This window comes from Sorex araneus, chromosome 9 (genome assembly GCF_027595985.1).
Source record: "Sorex araneus isolate mSorAra2 chromosome 9, mSorAra2.pri, whole genome shotgun sequence".
NCBI lineage: Eukaryota > Metazoa > Chordata > Mammalia > Eulipotyphla > Soricidae > Sorex > Sorex araneus.
Window position 1 is genome coordinate 65,145,993 of NC_073310.1, and position 16,117 is coordinate 65,162,109.

The 16,117-nt window shown below is 44.9% G+C and overlaps 1 protein-coding gene across 2 annotated transcripts in view; it reads left to right on the forward strand.

Annotated features, from left to right (window-relative positions):
* Window positions 1–16,117, forward strand: part of USP6NL (USP6 N-terminal like) — a 113,258-nt gene that overhangs the window by 17,924 nt on the left and 79,217 nt on the right. The gene's annotated exons all lie outside the window — the stretch shown is intronic.

Here is a 16,117-nt window from a genome sequence, read left to right on the forward strand (position 1 = left end):
ACTGCATTAGAGTGACTCGCCTGTTTGCTCCTTTCTTGAATCTGCTGACTTTTTTTTTCTTTCTTTCTTTGGGCCACACCTGACAATATTCAGGGCTGACTCCTGGATTTCTCCTGGTGATGTCCAGGAGCACTATACAGGATGCTGGAGTTGAATCTGGGTTGGCTGTGTGTAAGGCAATCTCCCTGCCCGCTGTGCTATTGCTCCAGCTGAATCTGTCCACTCTTTGAGCACAAAGGCATAGTTTGTGCCTAAAACTGGGCCTGGGCTTCACAGTGAACAAGGAAGAGAGGGGGCAGTATTCCAGTATAAAATCTTCCTGGGGGTTAGGAAGACACAGGATTTGAGGACACAGACATGTAGCAAGTGAACATTCTGGAGTACAGAGATAAAAAAGAAAGCAAAATCTGGGTCTAAGTCATGTACATTCCTAAAGTCTGGATTTGATTCTATAGGGGCTGTAGAGGGATTTCAGGGAGGGGAGCAACTGCAGATTTCGTTCTGGAAAATGACCCCAAAAGGTAGATATTTTAATTGTATATATCAAGGAGATTGACTACAGTCAGTCTTTCCTTGCTTTGTTCTTAATTAGCAGCTTTTTTTCCAGACTCCCTTTGAAGCAGTTTTGGGTTAACTTTTTTTTTTTTCTTGCTGATTTGTTGATTTCCTCTAATAGTAAGAGATTATTTGTTTTGTTTTGCTCTTTTTGGGCCACACTTGGCTATGCTCAGAGGTTGCCCCTCCAGTGCTCAGGAGACCAGAAGGTGCCTGGGATGGAATCCAGTGCTGAGCCATTTGCCTGGTCCTAGAAATCTTGAATAACTCAAAGTAACCAGAGGTCAGGGAGTGGGGGTGCTGGTCTGTGTTATACTGTGATTTCTAGGGGATTACAAGTTTTCAAAAAGATGGGGGCTGAGTCTATCAAAATTTCTGTTTTTGAAAAAATATTGGAGAAGCAAAGTACAGGTTAAAAATAGGAATGTATGTCAATGTGGGTGGCTGGATCTTTGTTTCCATGCTTCTCGAGAGAGAGAAGGCAGGCTTGAGTCCCGGTGTGTCTGGGCAGGCTGATTGCCAGTGCCCTCCCCTCCCGTGTGAGCAAGTGGCAGTCGTACTGCCTGCGGTGCCCGTGGGAGTGTGTGGGGCCCCACACCTCAGGTGAGGCTGCCGCTTGTGCCCAGTGACCCCGGCCACAGGGCATCGGTTTCTCTGTGTACTTGACACACCGCTCCAGCTCTAAAGCCAGTGGTTTGTTAGACACTTTTTATTTTTGCATTTGGCTGGGCCAGGGGTCACCATGACCTGGATTCTAGGGATTGAACCCAGGCCCTCTGCCGCTGTGACTCATCTGGCCTGTTGGTTCAAATGAGTTAAGATTTTTTACCCACTTTTAAATCTTAAATCTTTCCATGTCAAACTCTGAGGCGGAATGTTTATTTTGTGGTGCATTGCACAATGCTATTACACTGCTGTGCATTTCATTGTGAATTGTTAATTACAACCCACAGAAAACCTTTTGGTTTTCTGTGCTTAAATTGTTCCCGTTTTTCTATATTTGCATATTTTGCTACATTTAACATTGATCAAATTTATCAAAAACTTTATTTGATGGCTCCAAAGATGCAAAAATTACCAAGTAGGTTGATTGGTATGTTTAAACTGTGCCTATAATTGGAAATGAATCTCTTTTATCTTTAATGGCAATTAGAACAACATGAATAGTTTATATAGAAAACAGTGCCAAGCAGTTTCTAAAGGATTGTTTTGGAAGGACATACATAAGGAAAATCACTGTATCACGGTTATTCTGTTGCCCATTGATTTGCTCGAGCAGGCACCAGTAACGTCTCCATTGTGAGACTTGTTACTGTTTTTGGCATATCATGCTGGCGAGATTCTCTCGGTAGCTTGCTGGGATCTCCGAGAGGGGCGGAGGAATCGAACCTGGATTGGCTGCGTGTAAGGCACTCTACCCGCTGTGCTATCACTCCAGCCCCTTACATAAGGAAAAAGCTACAAAAAACAAAGATTATTGCTTAGGTACTACTTCATTTTTTCTCCCACATTTTAAAGAAAATAAAGCATATTCACTGTGTTTAAAAATTTTAAGGTCTCTGTTTTATTTCACTCTTTCCAGGAAGGTTTTGCTCTGTAACTTGATTACATTATATGTTTCCTAGCAGACTCTTTCTGGATGTTGTTTCTCTTCTGACAGGGCACTGTCCAGGAGTGAGTCTGTTGTGTGGGAGTGTTTGATCCTGCCCTTTGGCCTAAATAATGTAGTGAGTTTTTTAGGTCGCTTTTGTCTATGAAATATTTCTTCTTTTTTTTTTTTTTTTTGCTTTTTGGGTCACACCTGGCGATGCACAGGGCTCACTCCTGGCTCTGTACTCAGGAATTACTCCTGGCGGTGCTCAGGGGACCATATGGGATGCTGGGTATTGAACCCGGGTTGGCCGTGTGCAAGGCAAACTCCCTACCCGCTGTGCTATCACTCCAGCCCCTGTCTATGAAATATTTCTTATTTAATTGAGGGAAAGTGCTGGCAGCAAATTTGCCATCTAGGGAATTTGGTATATAAGGTATTTGTGGCTTGCTTTCTTTCCTTTTTCTTTTTCCTTTTGGTTTTTGGACCACGTCTGGCTGTGCTCAGGGCATAGTCCTAAATCTGTGCTTAGGGGTCACTCCTGGTGGATCTTGGGACCATATGGGTGCTGGGATTGAACCCTGACAGCTGGGTTCAGCTGCGTGTAAGGCCAGCTCCCCGCCTGCTGTACTATTGTTCCAACCCCTGAGTGTTTGTGGTTTTCTAAGAGCATGAGTGAATATTTTCATTCATGTTGGAGCTGTGGACTAAGAGTCTCGCTGAAGAACGGTTTATTTTAAACATTGGTTAGAGCAGATAATATTATAAATAGTTGAGTGGATTACTAATTCCCTCAAAGTAGCATAGGGTTCTTCTGAGTCTTTTTTTTTGTTTTTTTGGGTCACACCTGGCTCTGCACAGGGGTTACTCCTGGCTCTGCACTCAGGAGTTACTCCTGGCGGTGCTCAGGGGACCATATAGGATGCTGGGATTTGAACCCGGGTCGGCTGCGTGCAAGGCAAACGCCCTACCCGATATGCTATCACTCCAGCCCCCGGGTTCTTCTGAGTCTTAATAAATTGAAAAACTATGCAACCTTAAAGGATCTTCTGAATAGTCACTAAAATTTCCCTGTTGGATAATAGCCTAACTGGATAAGTACCCTGTTTTATGAAGTAGCTGTGTATGATGGAAGTTGGTAATACTTGGTAAGGAAGTATTAAAAGCTAGTACAGCAGGTTAGGTAGGGTGCTTGTCTGGGTTCGATCCCTGGCACCCTCTAAGGTCCCTTGTGCCCTGATATGAGTGATCCCTAACTGCAGATCCAAGAGTAAGCCTTGAGCACCGCAGGGTGTTTGCCCCGGGAATATAAAGTTGAATTACATTATTTTTTAATCTGGCTTTTGAGTCACATCCAGCGGTACTAGGGCTAACCTGACTCTGCCTCTGCCCTGGCATTGCTTAGGGGATCATGAGGTACCTGGATCGAACCTGGTTCTCCAGGTTCTCCTGTAGTCTGCATGCGCTCACCATTGTGCCATCTCTCTGGCCCCAAATAACATTTCATACACTGGCTTGCCTGCATTGAGCTGAATCTTGAAATAAATCTTACTGAGTATCCTTTGTAATGGACTCCTTAATATTTAATAAGCCAGATCATGGACTGTAGAATTTTAAACCCAGTTGTTTGTGGGTCTGGAGCAATAAATAGGTCAGTGATGAGCGTGCTGTCCTGCTGGCGCCCAGAATCCCCTCAGTACAGAGTTGGCAGTAACCTCCCTCCAGTACCATTCCTGGGGGCTGGGGGTTGGTCCACACCCTGAGGTGCTCTGGGGCTCCTCACTCTCTCTTTGGGGTTGCTCCGGTGGTGCTCATGGGACCGTGCAAGTGCTCGGGCTCAAACCTGGGGTCCCCTGCACCAAGCTTGCACCCCTGTCCCATGAGGTGTCTCTCAGGCCCTAATCAGGGAATCTTAATGGTGAGGAGAGATGGATTTGGACATGTGTTGAGATTTTTTTTTTTTTTTTTGTTATCAGTTTACCGGGGGACCTGCTGGCACTAGGGCTTACTCCTGGCTTTGTGCTTAGGAATCCCTCCTGGCGGGCTTGGGGAACCATGTGGAGTGCTGGGGCTGAAACCCAAGTCAGCTGCAAGCAAGGCAAGTGCCCTTGCCTCTGTACTCTCTGTCCAGTGCTTCCCATACCTGTGTGTGTATGTGTATTTTTGGGGCCATGCCTGGCTGTACTGAGGGCTTACTCCTGGCTCTGTCCTGGAGTTGCTTGGGGACCAGATGTGATGCCGGGGATTGAATGGCATTGCCCGTATGCGGGTGAGCACCTTATCTGCTGCCCTCTCTCTCTCTGATCATCCTTTTTTTTTCCTTTTTCTTTTTGGGTCACATACAGTGATGCACAGGGGTTACTCCTGGCTCTGCACTCAGGAATCACTCCTGGTGGTGCTCGGGGGACCCTATGGGATGCTGGGAATCAAACCCGGGTTGGCTGCATGCAAGGCAAACACCCTACCCGCTGTGCTATTGCTCCAGCCCCTGGTCATCTTTTTTTTTTTTACTATTTTATTTCTGAAAATATTTAAAAAGTTATATATATTTCCTAGTTCATGTTTCCTAGGTCTCTTACTGCTTCCAAGTGGAGTTTCTTTTCTCTTTTTAAGAGTCCCTGAAAAGCTGTTTGTTCCTCCTGTATTACTGGCTGATGGTTCCTTTCCATGGAGCACTTCCCTCGGGCCTGCCGAGTTGCCAGGAGAAACCTGCTGATAATCTTGTGGGTGGTTCCCTTCTCTGTGGCTCTTTGCTTTTCTCTTGAAGCTTTCAGGATTCTCTCTTTCATTTTTGCCTCTTTAATTATAATGTGTCTTGGTGTGCATCTGCTTTATTTTGTTTGGAACTCTTTTGAGCTTCCTGAATGTGAGTGTCAATTTCTCCGCTTGGGAAATGCTCAGCCATTATTACTTCAAATAAGGGTTCTGCTTCACATCAGGCCTGTGTCTTGGTGGTACTGCTCAAGTTTCCCATGAATGGGGGCCTACGGTCAGCCCCGATGAATTCTGTCTTTTCTCTTTTTCTGGAATATGTGGCATTTCTATTGTTCATTCTCTCCCTTAAAGCAGCTATGTTATCTTCATTTTTTTTTTTAAATTTTTTTATTAGTGAATCACCGGTGGGGGTACTGTTACAGACTTACAAACTTTCGTGCTTGCGTTTCAGTCATACAATGATCGAGTGCCCATCCCATTTTCCACCACCAATGGTCCCTGCATCCGTCCCCTTCCCTCATTACCCCCCACCCTGCCTCTGTGGCAGGGCATTCCATTTTGCTCTCTCTCTCTCTCTCTCTCTCTCTCTCTCTCCCCCCCCCCCTTTTGGGTATTGTGGTTTGCAGTAGAGGTATTAAATGGCCATCATGTTTGGTTTATAATCTACTTTCAGCCCGCCTCTCCCATCCCGAGTGGGCCCTCCTAGCACCCTTTACTTGGTGGTCCCCTGTCTATCTGACCTGCCTTTTCCCCCAGCATGCGAGGCTGGCTTCTAAACTGTGGAGTAATCCTCCTGGTACTTATCTCTGCTGTTCTTGAGTGTTAGTCTCCCATTCTGTTACTTTACATTCCACAGATAAGTGCATTCTTTCTGTGTCTGTCCCTCTCTTTCTGACTCATTTCACTTAACATGATACTTTCTATGTTGCTCCACCTATGTGCAAATTTCATGACTTCATCTTTTCTAACAGCTTCATAGTATTCCATTGTGTAGATGTACCAATGTTTCATTAACCAGTCATCTGTTCTTGGGCACTGGGGTTTTTTCCAGATTCTGTCTATTGTAAACAGTGCTGCAATGAACATGTAAGTGCAGATGTCATTTCTACTATACTTTTTTGCATCTCCGGGATATCTTCCCAGAAGTGGTATTGCTGGGTCAAATAGGAGCTCAATTTCTAATTTTTGGGGAAGTGTCCATACTATTTTCCAAAAGGGCTGAGCCATTCGGCATTCCCACCAGCAGTCTGGTTGACTTCTGTCTTCAGTGCATTATGGTCTGCAAATGTAGTTGATACAATTTCTATCTTCCTGATTCTATTGAGGTATGTTTTGTGACCCAGCACATGGTCTATTTTGGAAAATGTTCCGTGTGCCCTAGAAAAAAAAATGTGTATTTCTTTTTGGGATGCAAAGCCCTGTATAGATCTATTAGCCCTCTCTCTTCTATCTCTTCCTTCAAAGCCAAGTGTTTCCTTTCTGAGTTTTAATCTTTCAGATCTATCTAGAGGTGATAGGGCAGTGTTGAAGTCTCCAACTACTATTGTGTTGTTAGCAAAGTCCTTGTTAAAAATCTGTTAGCAGTTGTTTTAAGTATTTAGTTGGTACCTCATTAGGTACAAACATGTTTAGGAGTGTGATTTCTTCCTGCTGTACATATCCCTTGACTAGTAAAAATTGGGCTTCACTGTCCCTTTTAATCTTTTTCAACCTGAAATCTGTGTTGTTGGATACTAGTATGGCCACCCCAGCTTTTTTTTTTGTTTTTTTTTGTTTTTGGGTCACATCCGGCGATGCACAGGGGTTACTCCTGGCTCTTCACTCAGGAATTACCCCTGGCGGTGCTCAGGGGACCATATGGGATGCTGGGATTAGAACCCCAGGTGGGCCACGTGCAAGGCTTGGCCGCGTGCAAGGCAAAAGCCCTACCCGCTGTGCTATCACTCCAGCCCCCACCCCAGCTTTTTTGAGGGAATTGTTTCCTTGCAGGATTGTTTTCCATCCTTTGACTTTGAGTCTGTGTTTACTCTGTTTAGATGTGTTTCTTGTAGGCAGCAGAATGTTGGGTTTAGTTTCCAATCCATTTTGCCACTTTGTGTCTCTAAATTGGTGCATTTAGACTATTGACATTGAGGGAGATTATTGTCATGGGTTTTGAGCCATCCTTATGTAGGGGTTTGTTGTGCTTGTAGGGTTTTTTTGTCTTGTCTTACAGCAGCCCCTTTCGTCTTTATTTTAAGTTTGGTCTTGAGTCTATGAAGTTCCTGAGCTGTTGTTTATCCATGAAACAGTGTATCATTCCTTCGAATTTGACTGCCAGTTTAGCCAGATAAAGCATTCTTGGTGAGGCGTTCATTTCATTATATTCATTATATTGAGTTTTTTCACTATATCCCTCCATTGTCTTTGGACTTGGAGGGTTTCCTCTGATAGGTCTGCTGTAAATCTAAGGGGTGCTCCTTTGTATGTGATTTCCTTCTTTGACTTTGTTGCTTGCAGTATTGTGTCTCTATCTGTGGCATCCATCATTCTGACTATGATATGTCTTGGAGTCTTTTTACTAGGGGTTCTTTTAGCTGGCACTCTTCAGGCTCCTTGGACCTGGATGCTTGTATTCTCCAGCTCTGGGAACTTTTCAGCAATGATATTTTTAACTGTGGCTTTTTCATTGGGGTTGTCTCCATGTCCTTCTCACTCCGATGATTCTAATGTTGTTCCTCTTGAAATCATCCCCTAGGTCTCTGATTCGCCTAAGAGCTATTTTGTGGTCTTTTTCCATTGCTTATTGTTGCCTGTAAGCTTCCTGCAGCTCATCTTCAAGCTCACTGATTCTGTCTTTGGCTGTGGCCATTCTACTATTGAGGGCACCCACTGAGTTTTTAATTTAATCTACAGAATCCTTAATTTGTGACACTTCATTTTGTAGCTTTTTTTTTATTTCTGCTCTCATTTCTTCCTGTATTTTCTCAGCTGTCCATGCCATTGTTTCTTTCATGTCCTCCTTTAATTTCCTGGATGTCTGTTGAGCCATTTCTTTGAGTTCGTTGAACATCTTCAATATTTCATCTCTGAATTCTTTATCAGAAAGATCATATTTGTGGGTAATGCTTGTTGAGTCGCCTGGACCTTTTTCATCATCTTCTCCTTGTGGTTGGGATTTTTGTTGTTTCTTCATGTTTTTGTAGTAGTGTGGTGGAACCTTCCAGTTCACTACCAGTACTCCCCTAGACTGCCCCAGACAGTCTGCCCCAGACATACTGCCCATGCTGTAGGTGTAAGTGGCTGCTGCTGGCAGTGACACCAACTGTGGGCATGAGCAGCCTGGCTGACCGGGACCTGCCTGAAGCCATAGGCTCTGGAGGAGGGCCCTGTGCTCTCTGCTTGTTGGCGTGCAGCTCTGTGTGGACTGGCAGGAGCAGGCTGTGCGCAGCTGCTTGGAGTAAGCGCTTAGTGATCTCTCAGGGCAGGACATAGCTCAGATGTAGCCCTGGATGTAGCTCAGGACTGGCATCTGCGCCTGGCATCCGTGAGGCCCTGGATTTCATCCCCAGCACTCAGAAAAAAGGATTTGTCTCTCAGCCCCCAGTTTGCTCAGCTCACTCTCAGAAGGTGTCGGTGTGGAGGGTGAGATCTCTTGTGGTACCCACCACCAGGACTTCAAGGTTGTCAGGATGGCACCTGCCAGTGGCCATTTCTGTGGAGACAAATACTTAGGATGCCTCCCACCAGGGCTGTTCTCTGCCGTCTTGGAGACCTGCCATGATCCGACCCTGCTCAGACCCTGGCTTTTCTAACCCCTCACTCCCAGCGTTGTAAGTACAGGGTCTTAGGATTGGGGTGCAGTCCCCCTGCTCCCCAGGTAAAGGGGAACAACACTGTAGGGCTTTGTCCTGGGTGCAGTTGTTGTCCTGCAGTGGGTGTCCTTCTTGGTGAGGGCACCGCTGCCTGCAGCCTGTCCGCTTGCTCGTCTTCAAGGCTGAGACAGCCTCATTCACGGAGGCTACGGTGGGTTCTGTGCAGATGATCCAGGTTTCGGTAAGATATGCTGTGACTGCAGGAGGAAGTAAGCCCGCATTCTCCCCACTGGTCTGTGTTGGCCCTGCCATCTGTCTCTGTTTTCAGACTATTACAGAGGAGGTTGTAGGTCATGTGCCTCTTCCCCTTTGTACGTTTATGGGTATTTCTGCAGAATGGAGTATTCTCTCTCGGAACAGTAAAAACATGTCATAGAGAACTTGTGCTTATCTAATCAGGAGTGCGCCCATTGTTGGCCCTTCCCCTGGAAATCGTACCATGCTGTCCGTGCTGGGCAGGCTGAGACCATCACTGCTCTGTGATGCTGTAGTGAGTGGTTTTGTCCCTGGGAAAAGCCTCTTTCACCTGCAGCACCGAGTTACCTAGTTTTGTGTCCTTGAATCTGGAAGCCAGCCTCTGGTGTTCTTCATCTTTTATGATGTCGCCATCTCTGAAGGTGGCACACCAGCTCTGTGACTGAATTTCTCAGATGAGGGCTCTGGGGAGTCAACTCCTCTCAGGATGTTGGGCTTCATGTGGGCCCCTCTGGAAGAGAGGGGAAAAACACAGGGGATTTCCTGGTGTCCTTCCCATTTGCTCCTTAGTTGAAACGTTTCCTGTTTCTTCTTCAATGGAGCTACGGTTTGAATCTCTTATGTAAGGACGGGGTTTGTTGTTCTGCTCTGCTCGTTTGTTTTGCTTTTGTTTGAAAGCTTGAGAAAGTTGGTACTGAAATGTTTTCTGGACAGTGAGCTTGCCTTGAGAAGGACAGCATTTGATGGCCGCCATGGGAGACGTCCTTTGTGAAACATAGTTCCATTCTAAAATTACGTGGCTGGAAAAATCTCACAGATCATTTGAAGGCATAAGAAAGAGCACTGTTGGACCGAGTTGTTTTCTGCCAGTAAATCCCACCTCTATAGAAACTGAGATGGCTTTACTAAAGATTGGCTTTTCTAATCACTTGGTGCCTCTTAGTCTTTGTCCTCATAAATTTTCCTTAGCTAAAAATAGATTAAATGAATATCTCACCTGAGCGGCAGAGCCTGGCAAGCTACCCGTGCATATTGGATATGCCAAAAACAGTAACAATAAGTCTCTCAGGGAGAGACGTTACTGGGGCCCGCTCGAACAAATCGATGAGCAACGGGACGACAGTGACAGTGAATATCTCAAGACTGATTCTTCATTAGGGTTTAGAGATTCATGGGTTCTACTAGAGTTTAATGTGATGTCAGGACATTACCATTTATGGTTATGCCTCCAAAAATTTCAATAATAGCAAGGTATAGAGAAATTAATTTGGACTATATAAAATATATAGGTGATTAAAATCTTGATTTTAGACAATTTGTCTAAAACCTTGATTTTAGACGATTTTTATGAAATTGTCTGAGTTAATTATTTAAGAGGGGCTAGGGAGAGGGTCCTACGGGGGGGTTAGGGTATGTATCTTGCGTGTGCTCAACCCCAGTGTGATCCCTGAGCACTGCCAGGTGGCCCTGGAGGTCCCTGACACTGCAGGCCCGAGAAGCCCAGCCCTCGGTCTCTCGTTCAGCTCCGCAGTTGGCCGGGAATGGCGACCCCTGAGCGCTCAGGAGCCCGCCTGCCCAAAATGCGTATTTTAAGAGTCATGGTGTTTGGGCTAGGAAGATCGCACACCAGGCAGAAACCCCAGGCTTGATCCCCAGCACCACATTGTTCAGAGCACTGCTGGGAGTCACCCCTGAGCCCCGAGCCAACAGTGTGATGTGCTCTTCCCCTCCAAATGGCATGGTGTTAGAGCCTTTGATTCCAAGGGTGTGGCTGTATGATTCTGGACGAAAGAGTCTGTGCTTCACCGTCAGCAGTGTTCCTCCTTGTGCACTGCTGCTGCGGGGGCCTTAGGGGAGAGTGGGCAGTGCAGCTCCCCAGAGCAGAAAAGGGCTGGGAGCACTGGCTGGCCAGGTGGAAGGGCACTGGGGGAGCAGGAAGGACTGGAGGGGACATCCCGGCCAGCTGAAAGGAGAGGCAGCAGCACTGCTCTCTGCAGGCCAGAGGGAAGACCCGGTGGAAGTGTGTGTGCCAGGCAGTGCTTCACTTCAGACCCACGAAGGTGGAGCCGCAGCGTAAAGGGCTGCCTCTGATTAAGAAATACAGGGAGTTCTAGCTTTCATAGTTGTCTGCCTTAATTTGTTGTGTTGTTTTTGGGGGTGACTACACCTGGCAGTGCTTGGGGAGCCACCCAGTGCCAGAGATCAGACCTGGAGCTCCTGCGTGCAGAGCAGAGCTCCGGTCCTTTGAGTCATCTCCTCAGCCCTGATTTCATAATCTTTATGTTCTCTCGTGGTGTCAGGAATTGAACTCACATATGCAGGGCAAGTGCTCTGTCTCTGAGATGACCCAACCCTCAGCAGCAACCATCTTCCTACCTCCCTACCTACCTCTCTACCTATGAGGGCCACGCCCTGCCATGCCCAGGGTTTACTCCTGGCTCTGTGCTCAAGTATCACTCTTTTTTGTTGTTTGGCTTTTTGGGTCACACCTGGTGATGCTCAGGGGTTCCTCCTGGCTCTGCACTCAGGAATTACTCCTGGCAGTGCTCAGGGGACCATATGGGATGCTGGGAATCGAACCCGGGTTGGCCGAGTGCAAGGCAAACACCCTCCCCGCTGTGCTATCGCTCCAGCACTGCTCAAGTATCATTCTTGGAGCTGCCCAGAGGATCAGTGTGGTGCCAGGGATTGAATGACATTGGTTGTGTGCAAGGCCAGCAACTTACCTATTGTACTGTCTCTCTGCACCAACAACTTCTATTTATTTGCTTATTTTTTAATTCTTTTTGATTTTGGGCCATACCCAGTGGTACTCAGGGCTTACTTTGGACTCCGTGCTTAGGGTTCACTCCTGGTAGGCACAGGGCACTGTATGGGGTGCCTTGGACCAAACTTGGGTTGGCTGCTTACAAGGCAAGTGCCTGCCCACTTTACATCGCTTCAGCTTCAACAACTTATAAGCAGCACAGGTTGTATTTTATGTTGATGAATTTGTAGAGATTGATTTTTTTTTTTTCTTTTTGGGTCACACCCGGCGATGCTCAGAGGTTAGTCCTGGCTCTGCACTCAGGAATTATCCCTGGCGGTGCTCAGGGGACCATATGGGATGCTGGGAATTGAACCCAGGTCGTCCGTGTGCAAGGCAAACACCCTATCCGCCATGCTATGGCTCTAGCCCAAGAGATGGATTTTTAAAATACTAGAGCAAAGTGATTATATTAAAATTTAAGTATAATAAGGAATAAAGTACATTAACTTATTAACCTAGGAATAGATTAGTCAGAAATAGTTTTATAGTTTATTATTAGTAGTCTATTTGCAGGCCAATTCATATCTTAAATATTTACCCGTTATTTTTGTTACAAGAAGTGTGACCTCTAACATTTTTTTGTTTATTTACAAGTTCTGAGAAAAAATGACAATAGTTAAATTCCAAAATATATTTCCAGGAAAGCCAGAAAAAGTTTTCGGAAAAGTGGGTAGCAAAAAAATCTGAATCTTTGCCAAGAATGAAAAGATACTGGAAAGATACTGGGTTATTCTCAAATGATCAAAAAATGCTGTGGTCAGAGAGCTGTGTGAAAGTCCGTCTTTGTGTTTATTATATTAAAATATGTTGGTGACTTTCGGTCTTTTTTTTTTTGGGGGGGGCACACCCTGCAAAGTTCAGGGCTGACTCCTGGATCTGCATTCAGGAATCATTCCTGGCGGGGTGTGGGGGACCATATGGGATGCTGGGGATCGAACCTGGGTAGACCATGTGCAAGGCAAGTGCCTTATCAACTGTACTATCTTGTTGGTCCCTGATGACAATTTCTAAAGTGTGAAAATCAGTTTCAAAACTTCTCGTGGCCTTATTTTTTGAAATCAAAACAGAGAAGGACTTGGATAAGTCTAAAAAAATGTAGTCGTGCTCATTTCTGTATGGTGGGTGCCTTATTTTGGGGGATTTGTTTTCCTCAGCAAACACATGCCATTTTTCTAATAATAAAGACTCTGAATATTATGTCCATGGTTAAAAAAGAAAACGAGATTTTTAAAAATAGTTCATCAAGATTTAACCTTTTATTTTAAGAGTCTAGAGTTGGTTTGATCTCTGTAACATTATTAATGTTTTTGGTTTGTTTTTTGGGTCACATCCAGCCATTTGCAGTTCTTCCTGACTCTGCTCAGGGATCATGACTGGTGGTGCTGGTGTGCAGTGCTGGGGACTAAGCCCGTGTCATCTGCACGCAAGGCTAGCATCTTAATCCTCTGACAAATCAACTTTTTTTTAGGATTTCCATGCCAGAGTAACCTCAAAAGAAAAGTACGTACCTTCTGAATTTGTATTTCTGGAGGATTTAGAGTGATGCATAGAATAATGGAAAAAAATACCCGGGGACCTGGGTTCAATTCCTTCACCCCTCTTGGAGAGCCCAGCAAGCTACCAAGAGTATCTTGCCTGCACGGCAGAGCCTGGCAAGCTACCCGTGGTGTATTCAGTATGCCAAAAACGGTGACAAGTCTCAAAAAAAAAAAATGGAGACGTTACTGGTACCCACTCGAACAAATCGATGAGCAACGGGATGACCGTGACATTGACATATTCATATGCATAAATATGATTCATATATTTATTTTACATACTCATACGCATACTTAATTGAAGCAAACCTATATACAAATAGGTAATTTCTTTTATTTTTATTATCCTTTATAATTACTATTTCATATGATTGACTCAACTATCAATACATATCCTTTATAAACAAATGGATAACTTTTGGGATATGTAGTCAGATTTAACTTTATTTTAAAGTAACTTCAGAGATGGGAAACTGTTGCAAGAATAGTAGAGTTTTCCAAATGTTTGCATTTTACTGCATTTGCATTCTTGTTTTTGTTTTTTTTTTCGTTTTTGGGTGGCATCCGGTAATGCACAGGGGTCACTCCTAGCTCTGCACTCAGGAATTACCCCTGGCGGTGCTCAGAGGACCATATGGGATGCTGGGAATCGAACCCGGGTCTGCCGCGTGCAAGGCAAGCGCCCTACCCGCTGTGCTATCACTCCAGCCCCTGCATTTGCATTCCTACTCACTATTAAGACTCATATTTTCTGAGCCATTGGAGAATAATTTAGTGTATTTACCCTTACATTTCAGGTGTATTGACTGAAATGCCAGATTTTTTTTTTTTTGTATTGCTCTAGTATAATAGTCATAGGTAGAAAATCTACATTAATTCACAGATCACACTGAAGTTTCACCAGTTATTCCCAGTCATCATGTATGCATTTCTCTTCCTCTCTGACCCAGTCTATTCTCTGGTATCATGTGTTATACTGAGTTCTCCGCTGCGTCCTAATTGATAATGATTCTGCATTCTTTATCATTCATGGTCTTGACATGAGAGTGCAGCCAGGTTACATCTCTTGAAATATGTGCTCAGATATTTGGACTGAGACAGTGTGGTAGAAGAAATGAGGAGAGGATGAGATAAACAAGACTGCTTTGCAGAAGCAAAAGACTGCCAGTTGTGAGCCAGAGTATCCGTCCAAATGCTTTCTGTGTGGTTGGTCTTCACTGTCCAAACCGATGCTGTCACTGTGATGGAGGATGTAGTAGCCCAGATGTTAGGAACTGCGGGTGTGGACATCACTGACCTCATCCAAGGTGGAGGCGAGGGATGACCGAGAAGACTGGGTCCAGTGTATGCCATTGTTGGTATGGAAAGAGGAAGGTGTTGGGAGAGCAGGTCTGACAAAGCCTCTTGAGCTGAGTGCTTTCCAGAAGAGTGGAAGTCATTTCCTAGGAGCTGGGAACAAAGGCGGAATCATGGAGAATTCACGCCTGGTTTATGGCTAGGCCTGTGCTAGGGTGGGGGCACAGGACGGAAATACCTGGGGAACTTGTTTGAGGCCTTTGATCTAAATGGCACTTTGGCTATTAAGTCAGGGTTTTGTTTTTCTCATGGTGCTGGGGTTGGCACCTGAGGCCACATGCACGCAAGGCGAGTGTTCTAGAGCTTAGCCAAGTCCCTGGGCTCTTAGTTTGGATTTGAGGGTTAGAGCTTGAGCTTGGCCCATGTGAACTCTTTTAACTGTGTTTTGCAAATACAAACATGGTCTTTCAAGGTAGTTAGGATAATCGCCCTGTTTTGTCCTCCACTTGCATATTTTCTCACTATTTTGGATCTACAGAACTGATGTCTTAAATTAACACCCATATGGAGAATACATTATGGATGGATATATATGCATTTGGTATAGCACTTCTTCGTAGAGCTGGAAACTTCACCCTGAATTTAAAACTATATTTTTACAGAGTGAGCCTACACCTTTGGGTTTGGAAACATATTTTACTTCTAACCATGGTTATTCAGTGTATACTTCAGTTGTCTAGTTGGGAAAAAGGAATGCAACAAATAAGCCTTTAAATCACATGAAGGCAAAGGAACTGGCTTTGATTAGCTCTGGTATCCATGATTTTAAGATTTTAAGATAAATTAAAATTTCAAAGTGATATATGGAAAAGAAAAAAATAGGAGAGAGAAATCGGCAACATAGAAAGTGGAACAAATTGCTAGTGTAGAATCATTTAGTAAATATATTTAGTCACATTAACCTGAAGGTCATCTCCTTGTTATGTGCCATCCGATCTGCACCTACTCCCCCTGACCATTGCCAAAGAGCCCACCTCACCTGTCTCCAACCTGTTCTTGATAATCAGAGGGTTCTGTTTATTCATTTGCCTTATTTCTTTTTATCCTCCACATGTGTGAAGTCTAATTTTATATATCCCTCTCTGACTTATTTTAGCATAATACCCTCAAGGTCATTCATGTTTTCACACTTGGCAAGCTCCCTCCCTTCCCCTTCCTTCCCCTCCCCTCCGTTCTCCTCTCCCCTCCCTTCTCCCCTCCCTTCTCCCCTCCCTTCTCCCCTCCCTTCTCCCCTCCCTTCTCCCCTCTCATCTCCTCCTGTCCCCTCCCGTCCCCTCCCCTCCTGCACATTCCATTGTGTAGGCTCTTAGATTGTTTCTATATTTTGGCTGTTGTGATTAATGCTGCAGTGTGCATAGGGCTGTCATTTTTCTTCTTTAGTTAACTGGAGGCTTGTTTTGAAAAGAGCTGTGTTATGATCAATGGAACCTGTAACAAAGGTATTAAATATTAATTGAGCATTGTTGCGACTTGGCTGTTAAAAATTGGAGGGCAGGAATAGCAG